Here is a 12373-nt window from a genome sequence, read left to right on the forward strand (position 1 = left end):
GGATCAATGTCACACACTCCCCCAGTCAAAAGATCTGGGCCCAAATCCATCATTTTTTTGCACTCCACACCACCCTGGGTTAGACAATGGCGATATGCAAATCAGCTCTGACCCTGTTGCCCCATGGGAACAGTCCAGTCCGAACTACAAAAGCCATGTCCTTCCCAGAACGGAATCAAGCATCCGAGGACCGGACCGGTTTCGAGGTAACACCTCTCATCAGCCCGGCTAGCTTGACTCCAGTGGTGTGGAGTGCCTGGGACCCACGTCTGGGCATCCCCAGCGCACTTAGGGCGGCAATTGCAAAAACAACAAGTGATGGACTGAATGTGGATCAATGTAACACACTCCCCCAGTCAAAAGATCTGGGCCCAAATCCATCGTTTTTTTGCACTCCACACCACCCTGGGTTAGACAATGGCGATATGCAAATCAGCTCTGACCCTGTTGCCCCATGGGAACAGTCCAGTCCGAATTACAAAAGCCATGTCCTTCCCAGAACGGAATCAAGCATCCGAGGACCGGACCGGTTTCGAGGTAACACCTCTCATCAGCCCGGCTAGCTTGACTCCAGTGGTGTGGAGTGCCTGGGACCCACGTCTGGGCATCCCCAGCGCACTTAGGGCGGCAATTGCAAAAACAACAAGTGATGGACTGAATGTGGATCAATGTCACACACTCCCCCAGTCAAAAGATCTGGGCCCAAATCCATCGTTTTTTTGCACTCCACACCACCCTGGGTTAGACAATGGCGATATGCAAATCAGCTCTGACCCTGTTGCCCCATGGGAACAGTCCAGTCCGAACTACAAAAGCCATGTCCTTCCCAGAACGGAATCAAGCATCCGAGGACCAGACCGGTTTCGAGGTAACACCTCTCATCAGCCCGGCTAGCTTGACTCCAGTGGTGTGGAGTGCCTGGGACCCACGTCTGGGCATCCCCAGCGCACTTAGGGCGGCAATTGCAAAAACAACAAGTGATGGACTGAATGTGGATCAATGTCACACACTCCCCCAGTCAAAAGATCTGGGCCCAAATCCATCGTTTTTTTGCACTCCACACCACCCTGGGTTAGACAATGGCGATATGCAAATCAGCTCTGACCCTGTTGCCCCATGGGAACAGTCCAGTCCGAACTACAAAAGCCATGTCCTTCCCAGAACGGAATCAAGCATCCGAGGACCGGACCGGTTTCGAGGTAACACCTCTCATCAGCCCGGCTAGCTTGACTCCAGTGGTGTGGAGTGCCTGGGACCCACGTCTGGGCATCCCAAGCGCACTTAGGGCGGCAATTGCAAAAACAACAAGTGATGGACTGAATGTGGATCAATGTCACACACTCCCCCAGTCAAAAGATCTGGGCCCAAATCCATCGTTTTTTTGCACTCCACACCACCCTGGGTTAGACAATGGCGATATGCAAATCAGCTCTGACCCTGTTGCCCCATGGGAACAGTCCAGTCCGAACTACAAAAGCCATGTCCTTCCCAGAACGGAATCAAGCATCCAAGGACCGGACCGGTTTCGAGGTAACACCTCTCATCAGCCCGGCTAGCTTGACTCCAGTGGTGTGGAGTGCCTGGGACCCACGTCTGGGCATCCCCAGCGCACTTAGGGCGGCAATTGCAAAAACAACAAGTGATGGACTGAATGTGGATCAATGTCACACACTCCCCCAGTCAAAAGATCTGGGCCCAAATCCATCGTTTTTTTGCACTCCACACCACCCTGGGTTAGACAATGGCGATATGCAAATCAGCTCTGACCCTGTTGCCCCATGGGAACAGTCCAGTCCGAACTACAAAAGCCATGTCCTTCCCAGAACGGAATCAAGCATCCGAGGACCAGACCTGTTTCGAGGTAACACCTCTCATCAGCCCGGCTAGCTTGACTCCAGTGGTGTGGAGTGCCTGGGACCCACGTCTGGGCATCCCCAGCGCACTTAGGGCGGCAATTGCAAAAACAACAAGTGATGGACTGAATGTGGATCAAAACGATGGATTAGGACCCAGTTCTTTTGACTGGGTTGAATGTGTGACATTGATCCTCATTCGGTCCATCACCTGTTGTTTTTGCAATTCCGCTATAAGTGTACTGGGGATGCCCAGACGTGGGTCCCAGGCACTCCACACCACTGGAGTGAAGCTAGCCGGGCTAATGAGAGGTGTTACCTCGAAACCGGTCCGGTCCTCGGATGCTTGATTCCGTTCTGGGAAGGACATGGCTTTTGTAGTTCGGACTGGACTGTTCCCATGGGGCACAGGGTCAGAGCTGATTTGCATATCGCCATTGTCTAACCCAGGGTGGTGTGGAGTGCAAAAAAATGATGGATTAGGACCCAGATCTTTTGACTGGGTTGAATGTATGACATTGATCCTCATTCGGTCCATCACCTGTTGTTTTTGCAATTCCGCTATAAGTGTACTGGGGATGCCCAGACGTGGGTCCCAGGCACTCCACACCACTGGAGTCAAGCTAGCCGGGCTGATGAGAGGTGTTACCTCGAAACCGGTCCGGTCCTCGGATGCTTGATTCCGTTCTGGGAAGGACATGGCTTTTGTAGTTCGGACTGGACTGTTCCCATGGGGCACAGCGTCAGAGCTGATTTGCATATCGCCATTGTCTAACCCAGGGTGGTGTGGAGTGCAAAAAAACGATGGATTAGGACCCAGATCTTTTGACTGGGTTGAATGTGTGACATTGATCCTCATTCGGTCCATCACCTGTTGTTTTTGCAATTCCGCTATAGGTGGAGAGGAACTGGCATCATGTGTCCCTTGACCCCTAAATGACATCACAGGAAGTGACATCAAATGACCCTTTAACATGAATACATAATCTGAAGAGACAAAGTCTGACCTTGTAGCAAAACTGAATCACAGGAAATTACATCATGGAAGTGGATGGAAAATGACTACCAGAACATCTCACTGTAGCAGGGCTACATGAAAAACCCTAAACACAAAAACAATACCACAAACCCTTCTAAAACTTCTCCAACAGAAGTAGTTGGTACCTGAGAACATACTCCCTTATAATGCTGCAGGAAAAATGAGCCCTTCTTAACTTTACACAATTTACATAGTGCGATGACTTTGATAAAACTCTACCAATGAGGCTCAGAAAGGTCCAATGGCAAACTAAGCGAAAATCCATATCATCTTTGAGAGCAATCTCCTAACAGTTGAACACCGTTCACGATCGAAGTAACCCGGACAGTGGAAACGTAGACAGGATACTATCATAGATACCTGGAATCTTCACCACAACCAAGAATTCAGGCCGTCCTCTCAGTCATCAGAAACTATGCAATCAATGACAGTCAGTGCCCTGGACGCCTGAAGGACTCCAGAATGTGGGCACAGTTTTGGATCTAAGCAATAACATATGATGACTATACCCGCCTCCACAGAGGACACCCTGAAACGGATGATCGTCTTGCGAGCCGCTACAAAAGTCATGGGAGGTCCGGTGCTGCGTTGTGGCCGTGGGTTCTACCAACTGAGCCCTGCCTCTGTAACTCGATTGCAATGATCGCAAAGTTCACCGCCTCGCTGACCCCCTCAAGCCTGCCACTACTGAGCGATCTAGCCGACACCCTGAGTTACCTCTGCGGCGGGCCTTTCCCGCCTCGCCCCATGCTGTGCTGGATGTGATCAACGAGGTGAAGGTGGGCCGATACACGAGGAGGACTCCTTGGCCCGGATGAGCCCCCATTACTCCGGATTTCCTGCATCATCGACGCTCTCGAGTGCTCCAACACGGACTCGATATCGTGCTCACAATGGCACTTCGGGTTGAGCGCCTGTGTAAACCCGGAGGTCCCTGCTGCCCTGCGATGCACTCTACATCCATTTAACTCCTGAGGCTGCTTTAACACGGTACGGACCCGCCTCTCGGGTCCCTCATGCTTCTGCCATTGCATCAGCTGATGCTTGAGCTCACCGATCCTCTTTATTCCTACAGACTTCACGGAGATCGGATTTGTCCCGGCAGGTCGCCCCTCACTCGGCTGAATAACACCTACCCAGTCGGTCTTTATACAGACTTCTTTTTGTCTCTCCTTATTGTCTCTTCCCTAGCTCCTATCCCCTCTCCCCTGAATCTCTCATCTTGCTTGCTAGTCTGTGTAGCCCCCTGTCCTTTGTTCCCTTTGACTAAGCACTCCTTCTCCCCCTGTTGGGGAAAGATCCAATATTTATACTCTGGAGTCTCAGCATACCCGCTGAGAGAGTCCAATGCGCCAAGGGAGCCACTCACAGCTGAGGTATGGTATGGCACCCCTTGCCAACGCACTCCCTCTCCCCTTTTTGGGGAAGGATCCAGTATGTAGGCCTTGGAGTCTCAGAGACCTCTCTGAGAGAGTCCACTGGGTAAAGGGAGCCTCCCGCAAAAGAGATAGGGAAGTGATACCACTTCCCCTGGGATCACAGCTTACTGGACTTTGGATGTTGCCTTGACTCGTCTACCGGTTTGTGTCCCTGTCACCCTTCCCCTCCTCTTCCCATGCTAGGTCTCTCACCCTCCCCTCCTCTTACATTATCTGTCTACCTCCCCTGCTCCAAACCCCCCTTCCCTGTATCTCTCACCTTGCCTGCTGTTTCCCCTTACGTAATTGTGCTTATTGTTTATCTCGACCTTACAAGTATCTATGTTGCCATGCTCTAAGAACTGTGTAACCTTTGTAACGATGTAACCTGTAACTATGATCTGATGCTCATGTAAAGCGCTCTGATACCTCCGGGTCTAGCCAGCGCTATATAAAACCTTTAAAATAAATAAATAAATAAAATCTAACTGGTTATATTGTCCAAAGCAAGACTCAGGTGTTCTCGTTACAACTTTGACTAGATACCTATACCTCCGACAAAGATTAATAGTGACTCTCTCTCTCTGTGCAATCATTTCTTTAACTATTTGACTGCACTACATAACAAGCACAGTAAGCAGGGTTTAACTTTGAGAACTGGTGCCATTCTTCATACAGAGTAACAAATCTGCTATTTTGATTAGAAAGGACATAGCCCTCCAGCTTTGCATATAAATTGAAGGGCATGACTGAACACGATTTTAAGTAATTAAAAGGTGTCTTGTCATTACACCGGACATATGTTTAAATTCTGAAAAGGTTAAAGCGAGACTGGGATGTGCTTTCATTTTTAAAGTGAAGTGACTGCAGCAATAAACCAGGCCAAAACATAACAGCATTTATGTGAGACCTTGCCGACTGCAAGATTTCCTCAGGCATGGGCACTGGCACGCAATACATGAAAGTTTCTGCTTACATTATTCTATGTATTCACCCTTTTTAATCCTATTATTAGTTGAATCAAAATGCAGCATTCGTGCAATATGTATATAAAATATTAAATCAGTATTTTATCAGAGACTGCATGTGCCTGAACTACAGAAGCACAACACGGTGCATGCATTTTCTGATATCTGCTCATAAAACCGCAAATTTAATAGAATGAGTTTTTTCGAAGTTATTAATTAGCTAAAGTCACAGGCTGCGTAAAAAGTACAACCCTTTAAACTGGTGGAGCTCGAAGATTAAGCATGGGCGAATTTTGCGAATCTGGCGTTCGCGAATTTGCGTATTTGCGAACTCGCAATCCGCAAAATCCGCGAACTCGCGAATTTACTGATTTTTTTTTGTGTTCTCAAGGGTTTCTGCCAGTTTGCGAGGGTTTTGTACCAGTTCGCAATTGCAAACTTACTTGTCGGCTCGCAACGGTCATGACTTTTTTTGTTTCTACGTCTGGTTCATCATCACAGGTTCAGAGCACCCTCTGTTTCATCACTGCAATCCTCTGATTCATCACTGTAGATTATGGGGGGAGGGAAGCAAGCACACCTGCCCTGCTTCAACTGACATGAATTAATTTGGGGTTGATTAATGTGTCCCTGAATTTAAACTTCCTGTCTGGCACCTGCTTCCTTATCTGTAATTTGCTTTCTGTTGCAGTGTAATTTTTTTTCCAATGACCTTTGTGGCCTACTTGTAGCTATTCTATGAGCCTGCTGTGAGGGTCAGAGCAGGGTCATAGAATAGTTGCAAGTAGGCAACTGAACTCTGGAGGGGCCCCTCAGGAAGCACTACAGGGAATGGTTACTAATGATGAGTTTGAACTTATGCACCTGCTGAGTGCTTTCAGTTTTGCAAAACTCGTTTTTCTGCAGAACAGCAACTGTAATGCCCCAAACAAACTTACTTCTGAAAGTTGATTTCTAATCCAAAAGTGATCCAAAGAAAGTCAAAAAGGCCTCAAATCCAAAAAAGTGCAGGCAAATGTCAACCTGAGGAGTTATTCTGATAAAAATCATCATTTTCAGAAGGTTTATGCTGCTTGCTGGTGGATTTCTTGTGCAGAATTGCAAATTTTGTAATTTCGCGAGTGCAAGATTGTTGCTGCCCGCCGCATCTACATGTTCGCAATTGCGAACTCTCGCGATGCGTCGCCAAACTCCCGCGGCAAGATCTAAAATGGCGCAGCACTCGCAAAATATCGAGAAAAACAACTCGGCAAACGCTGATTGATGGTAAGTGAACGCCGCACGACGCAATATTGTGTCACCAAGCAAAAAAATCCGCTGCGTGCGAATTTGCGGATTTTCGGTAAATTCGCGAGAGTTCGCGGATTGCGATTTTACCGAAAATCAGCAAAATCCACGAGCGGAATGGATTTTCCGCCCATGCTTATCGAAGATGCCAAGGTCGCTTATGAGCTGCGCACACCTCTCAATTGCAGCAACCTCACACACAAGTTGCACCTACAATCCCACTAACCACTTCAAAGTCTTTCAATCAAAGAGAGATTGGAAGTTTACTTCTGGAATATTTCACTTTGGGCCTCCATTTTTTATTTAATTGTTCTTGCCCGTGCCCCTATTCCCCATGTTCCTATAAGTCTTGCGGTCCCAAAGAGGAAAAATACGTTACCCAAGGCTGCCTTGACTTAACTATGCTCTGCAAATAAGGACTCTAAATGTAAGGCGTGCACATGGCTTAGCTCTGGCCTGACTCCCTTTGTTGGCCGCCTTTTTGCGCATAACACCAGTGCACATGCAACAGGAATACGCACTAAAGCTACTCATGCGCTGACGTAATGCATGACATCATAGTCAGCCACTAACCCCTCCACTAAGTTTGAGGTCTTTGTTAAGAGAGGAGCTAACTGAAAAATACATTGAGGAGCCCAAGTTGTTTGGTACCTCCACGTCGGCCCCAGCTCATATATCACTTCATACCACTCTGCTTCTGTGGCAACCTTTGATGGCTCCCTGAAGCATAGTCTCCAGTACCTGCCTCAAGTGGCTCTGACTCTTCGGTGGTGAGCCCCAGACCGGAAGAGCAAAGCAGCAGCAATATTATCAGTCCGCATGGCTGTTCCCCCATCGCCTACAAATCCGTTACTATCACAATTCCACACGTTATAGCGCAGCACGTGCCACAGGTTCCACGCTACAGCAAGAGCGTAGAACCACTGTCATTATTTGGAATGAGCTGGGTGCGTTCATCAAGTAATAGGTAAAATTGTGGCGACCATCTTGGTGCAGCATAACTTTGAATTTAGTTTAATAAGAACTGCCAAAGCTCACACTATACTTTGCGATAAGCGGAATCTCTGCATACTTAGAAAAGAAACACTCGGCACGCGCTTCATGCGCTGAGGGAGGCTGCAGAACGCAATTCCATACGTCGCTTGGCGACCGAAAGACTGTCTCCTCGACTAAAAGAAATTGGGAAGGAAAGGACAGACAAGCCAGGCAGGTAGTGGTGCGCGCGCTCTCATGTTGCTGGTAACTGCATGGAAGGAACAAGCCCGGGAGTGGTGCATGTGTGCATGCACGGGCAGTCTGCTCAATTTCAAGCACAGCACTCGTGCTTGTGGCACACCCCTGCTCGCTCCCGCAAGGTGGATGCCGCCACAAGCACAAGTGTGTGATTGAAAATTAGCAGAGCAACGGCTAAAGGTCCTCCTATGCAGCACATGCGCGCTGCCTAGGTGAGACCTAAAAAGCTGCCCGCAGCTGAATAAATGAAACCATGGCACACGTGAATCTCGTAGGGGGCGGGGCAACAGAGCACAATGTGTTTTTGCCCTGCAGCGCCAAAAGAATGTTCTTGACTGAAGTCTTAGATTTCGCAGGGTTCACCATGGTAAAGAAAGAGTGCCTCAGTTGCTGGATACTAAGCAGTAAATAGGCCAGGAATTCCCCACGCAGGCTGCTTGTATTTAGTTAGCCAGGGAGTCCCTCTCATGAATCCCAGTGTGTCGAGGAACTAAGTAAATGTGTGACTAATGCATTTTAGTGCAGTGATAAAGCCACCAGCACCAAAATGCGTTAGTTTAAAGTCTGATGCAAGGTACTTGGCAGGGCTAAAATGACATGTCCACACAACGTTAGGTATAAAGGAATGACACGCAGGAAGATAAAAAAACTGAAATTAAATTAAATACTAGTATTTGTAAAGCGCACAGCTACCTCCTAAGTGGTGTCCCCGCGCTAGGGGCCGTCGGAAAGATTAAGCAAGCTATTGCCCAGAGTCATATGGCTCTAGGCTAACCTGCCGCTGGCACCGGGGATCAACCCGTTGAACCCCGTAGTCCAGAGTCAGGCACCCTGGCTGCTGTGCCACACCTCTTCCTTAATGCGAGTACAGAAGTAACATTAGATGTAAAAATGATAACACGCATTAGTAACCACTACTTTACCAAGCCCACTTTCTATGCCTTAATATCGGCTTGCTCACTTTCTTTTGCAGATTTATATAGTACGAACTCAACCTGAAGGTATTATAGCGCTTTACATGAGCACCAGTTACCTTACACAAGAACGCATTCATTATAATGAGTCTTTCCCTACATCAGCCTCCCCATAAACAATTCGGCCCTCATGAACCTTGTGTTCTTAAACCAGCTTTAGAAAGAGCATAGCTTCAATCCAATGCCCATCCCCTGGCCGACGACCACAAGGTCCCGCGAGCCTTGAGCAATTGATCGAATACACTTACCAACTCAAACTTAACCTCCGCCTAGACGATAGTGTATCCATCCAAAAGGCACCTGAGAACAAGCTTAGCACGCGTCCCACTTAGAATGCCTCCCATCTGGCTGCACGCCGCAGGCCTGCTTCCACGTGGCACAATGGAAAATATTTACGTGTATCCTTTTGATAGTGATAACGCCATAAAAGGTGGCTTCCTTGTGACAAACGCTTTGTAGTAACCCCAGCTCCGTAACGTGAAGCCTTCGCGCTTGACCAAGCCGACGCCTGCCACCACAGAAACAAGCTGCTCACAGCGCATGCCATCATGTCGCCATCCCCGATCCTGTTCCGTCCTGCGAGTTCCGGATTCAGTCTATTAGGAAGTATTGGTCAAACTCGGCTTAATCAAACTTAGGAGCATATTAACAAGGGGGCTTTCGAAAATTATTGCCGCTTTTGCGGGCGTTTTCGGACGAAAAGCAGCGATAATTCTAGCTCCCTATTAGCAAGGACACGCTAACGCGTGTTTCCATGCTACTTCGCCCTTTCCTTCAACGCCCAGCTTTGCATCTCTAATGAGATGTAAAGTGGGCGTTCCACCCCAGGACAACAGGAGAAATGTCGCTAAGCGACATTTCTCCTATTATCAAGCCTCACGCAAAGCAGCATAGCGACAAGAAAAGTAGCGATAACCTCTGTTGTTTTTGCACTTGAAACTGACTTAGCCATGATATCCTATGGAAGGTGGATATCATGGCTAAGTATGTGAGGCCCTATCAGCAAGCTATCGCTAAAAGTTGTGTGATTATCGCTGGATTTCCAGCGATAATCACACAGTTAGGCAGCTTGCACTCTGAATTTTATCGCTGTGGAGATAAGCGTTGCTGATAGCATGCTATCTCCACGATAAAATTCAGAGTTGGGTGGCGATAATTATCCTAGCACTAAGTGCACTTAGCAATAATTATCACCCCCTCTTGATGATATGCCCCATAGTGTCTTGTGATGAGGTTCCGTCTAGCGCATTCCACTGTGATGGCCAATTTAGAGTACTTCCACATGCAAAACAGGAGCACAAACGTTTGATACCCCTAGGGAAAAAAACGCCCTCGGCCACATGACACTGTCTACAATGGGGTACAACTGTGTTGGTATGATGCGGTCAATCACTTTGTAAGATCCGGTCAAGGGCACGAACGTGCGAGGCTCACTCACTGGATCTTTGAATGCCTTCAGGGCTGTAACTATGAATATGAGTTTACAACTGATCCCTACGGTCACCTCAAATCATTGTTGTACAAATCAATGTCACCCCATACCCCCATGACTGGCTAGCAGAGCAGGACAGCTGCACGGTGCCCAACCGCTATTTGAAAAGGCAGAAATGCTCCTGGTAAGGGAGCGTGGGGGCCTAGGGGCAAGCCATGCCTCTGCATTTACCCCCAAAAAGGCCAGACTCATGCCTCTAAAGACCCCGAGGCATAAGCCTTCGATCTCAAATCTCTGCCCCTCACCGTGTCGCCTTCGGAATAAACAGGCTCGCATCAATGCGCCCTCCATGGTTCAAAACCAAAACCTCCCAGAGCTGGGGCGGAGACTCCCTGGCTTCTCAATTCCTTCTGTGCCACTGCACAGTGCTCAAACACATGTGTTTTCCTTGGTAGCTTCAAGGCCGCTCTTTCAACCTCAGCATTCGCCCAAAGAACTTGAAAACAGCCTTTTGAGACCCAAGACTTTCGGTAGCCTTGGGATGGGAAGGGGGAAGCTTCCAGCAACAGATGGCAGGAAGGTCCTAGAGGTTTCTCCTACTTCAAAGGCTGGCAACAGGTATAAACAATGCACCCCCAAACCCTTCTTCAGTTCACTCCTGGATGGACACACAGAAGTCCTGCCTTGTATTCCAGAGGCCTGCCCTACTGCTTGAAGACTGCTTTGTGCTCCATAGAACTGCCCTGCTGCTTGAGGCCTGCGTGTACCCGTAGACTACTGCCCTGCTCCTTGAAGCCCTCTCTGTACCCTCAGAGGCCTGCCCTGCTGCTTGAGGCCTGCGTGTACCCGTAGACAACTGCCCTGCTCCTTGAAGCCCTCTCTGTACCCTCAGAGGACTGCCTTGCTGCCTGAGGCCTTCCTGTCTGCTTGAACCAAGAACTAGCGGAGTGACCCCAAGGGCTAGTTGGCTGGGCTCCTCTTTTGAGATACAGGGACATAACAAAATCCTTGAACCAGCCTCGGTGATTCCTGACCACCAAGTGGTCCCCAACCAGTCATAGGCCCTTGAAAGGAGTGATAACGGTGCTAAACCTGCCTAGCCTTATAACCTGGGACTTAGAGAATTGTTCACTAAAAATTAGCCTGTGAACTGACAGTGACCTGGATCTACCTGCTTGCCGATCCGGTCGAGGTGCATCGCTATTCGCCCTGACTTTGAGTTAGCTCCTGCTATGTTCTTCTCTACAGCAACTAAGACTGTTAAGCGGGCCATCCCAGGAAAGGTATCTAGCCTTGTGAAGACTTCATCTGCAACAGCCTGCAGCTTTGTCCCATTGGAGAAATTGACTTCCAAAAAAGAGACTAAGTTCGAAAGTAGAAATTTTCACAGCAACTTCTTCCATTGGCCCCCCGATGATAACAGCTCTTACTCGGACACCGCCAGCTGCCTCGCCAAACTGAACTTTACCTTCTCAGACATTTTTCTGCAAACATTATTTTAGGTTCCTCAGGTAAGACAAAAAACCAGGCCTAATCCTCTCTGTGTAGCCAAACCGCGCTCCTTCGCTACAGCTTTGTTCTATTTTTGTGCTGTTTTTCACTTTAAACTTAAAACAAAATCATAATTCTGGTTCTAGTGATTGGATTTCATTTGTTTTGGTGTCATTCTATTTGTCAAATCCAACTCTATGTTTCTAAATTGGCGTGGGATTTTTCTTGTGATGTGTTTTCTGCTTGTGTGCGGCATAAATACTAAACACAGTTTAACCTGACTGGTTTTGTGCCAGGCTAACACAGGGTTAAGCACAGGCTAATTTTGTGATTTTTGTGGTTCACCCTGACCAGGACCATGGTTGTTGCTTGAGTTGGGCTCACACCTCCCTCGACCAAAATCATTATTTCCCACAGCATGCAAAAGTAGATTGGCACTATTATTTGCCGCACATTGCATTGTGTAGCATACAGTGTGTGCACATGTATACTTAAGCACGTTTCAGTATAGTACAGTTGGACCTCAGTATCTTTCCATCCTTTTCTCAGGCTGTCCCTCATTCTTGTCCAGGGAAATCATCTTTGCTGGTCCTTTTTAAAGCCACAGATTGACACAGAGTTTGGTACCTCTCTAACCTCCTTCTCTCATCCCATCCAAAATAATTTGGGAAAGTCAAT

At 48.1% G+C, this 12373-nt stretch overlaps 1 protein-coding gene across 1 annotated transcript in view; it reads left to right on the top strand.

The window, feature by feature from the left end:
* LOC147710045 (decapping and exoribonuclease protein-like) overlaps positions 1 to 12373 on the top strand; it is a 205584-nt gene that overhangs the window by 121526 nt on the left and 71685 nt on the right. The window lies entirely within an intron of this gene.

Source organism: Lissotriton vulgaris, chromosome 5 (assembly GCF_964263255.1).
Source record: "Lissotriton vulgaris chromosome 5, aLisVul1.2, whole genome shotgun sequence".
Taxonomy (NCBI): Eukaryota; Metazoa; Chordata; class Amphibia; order Caudata; family Salamandridae; genus Lissotriton; species Lissotriton vulgaris.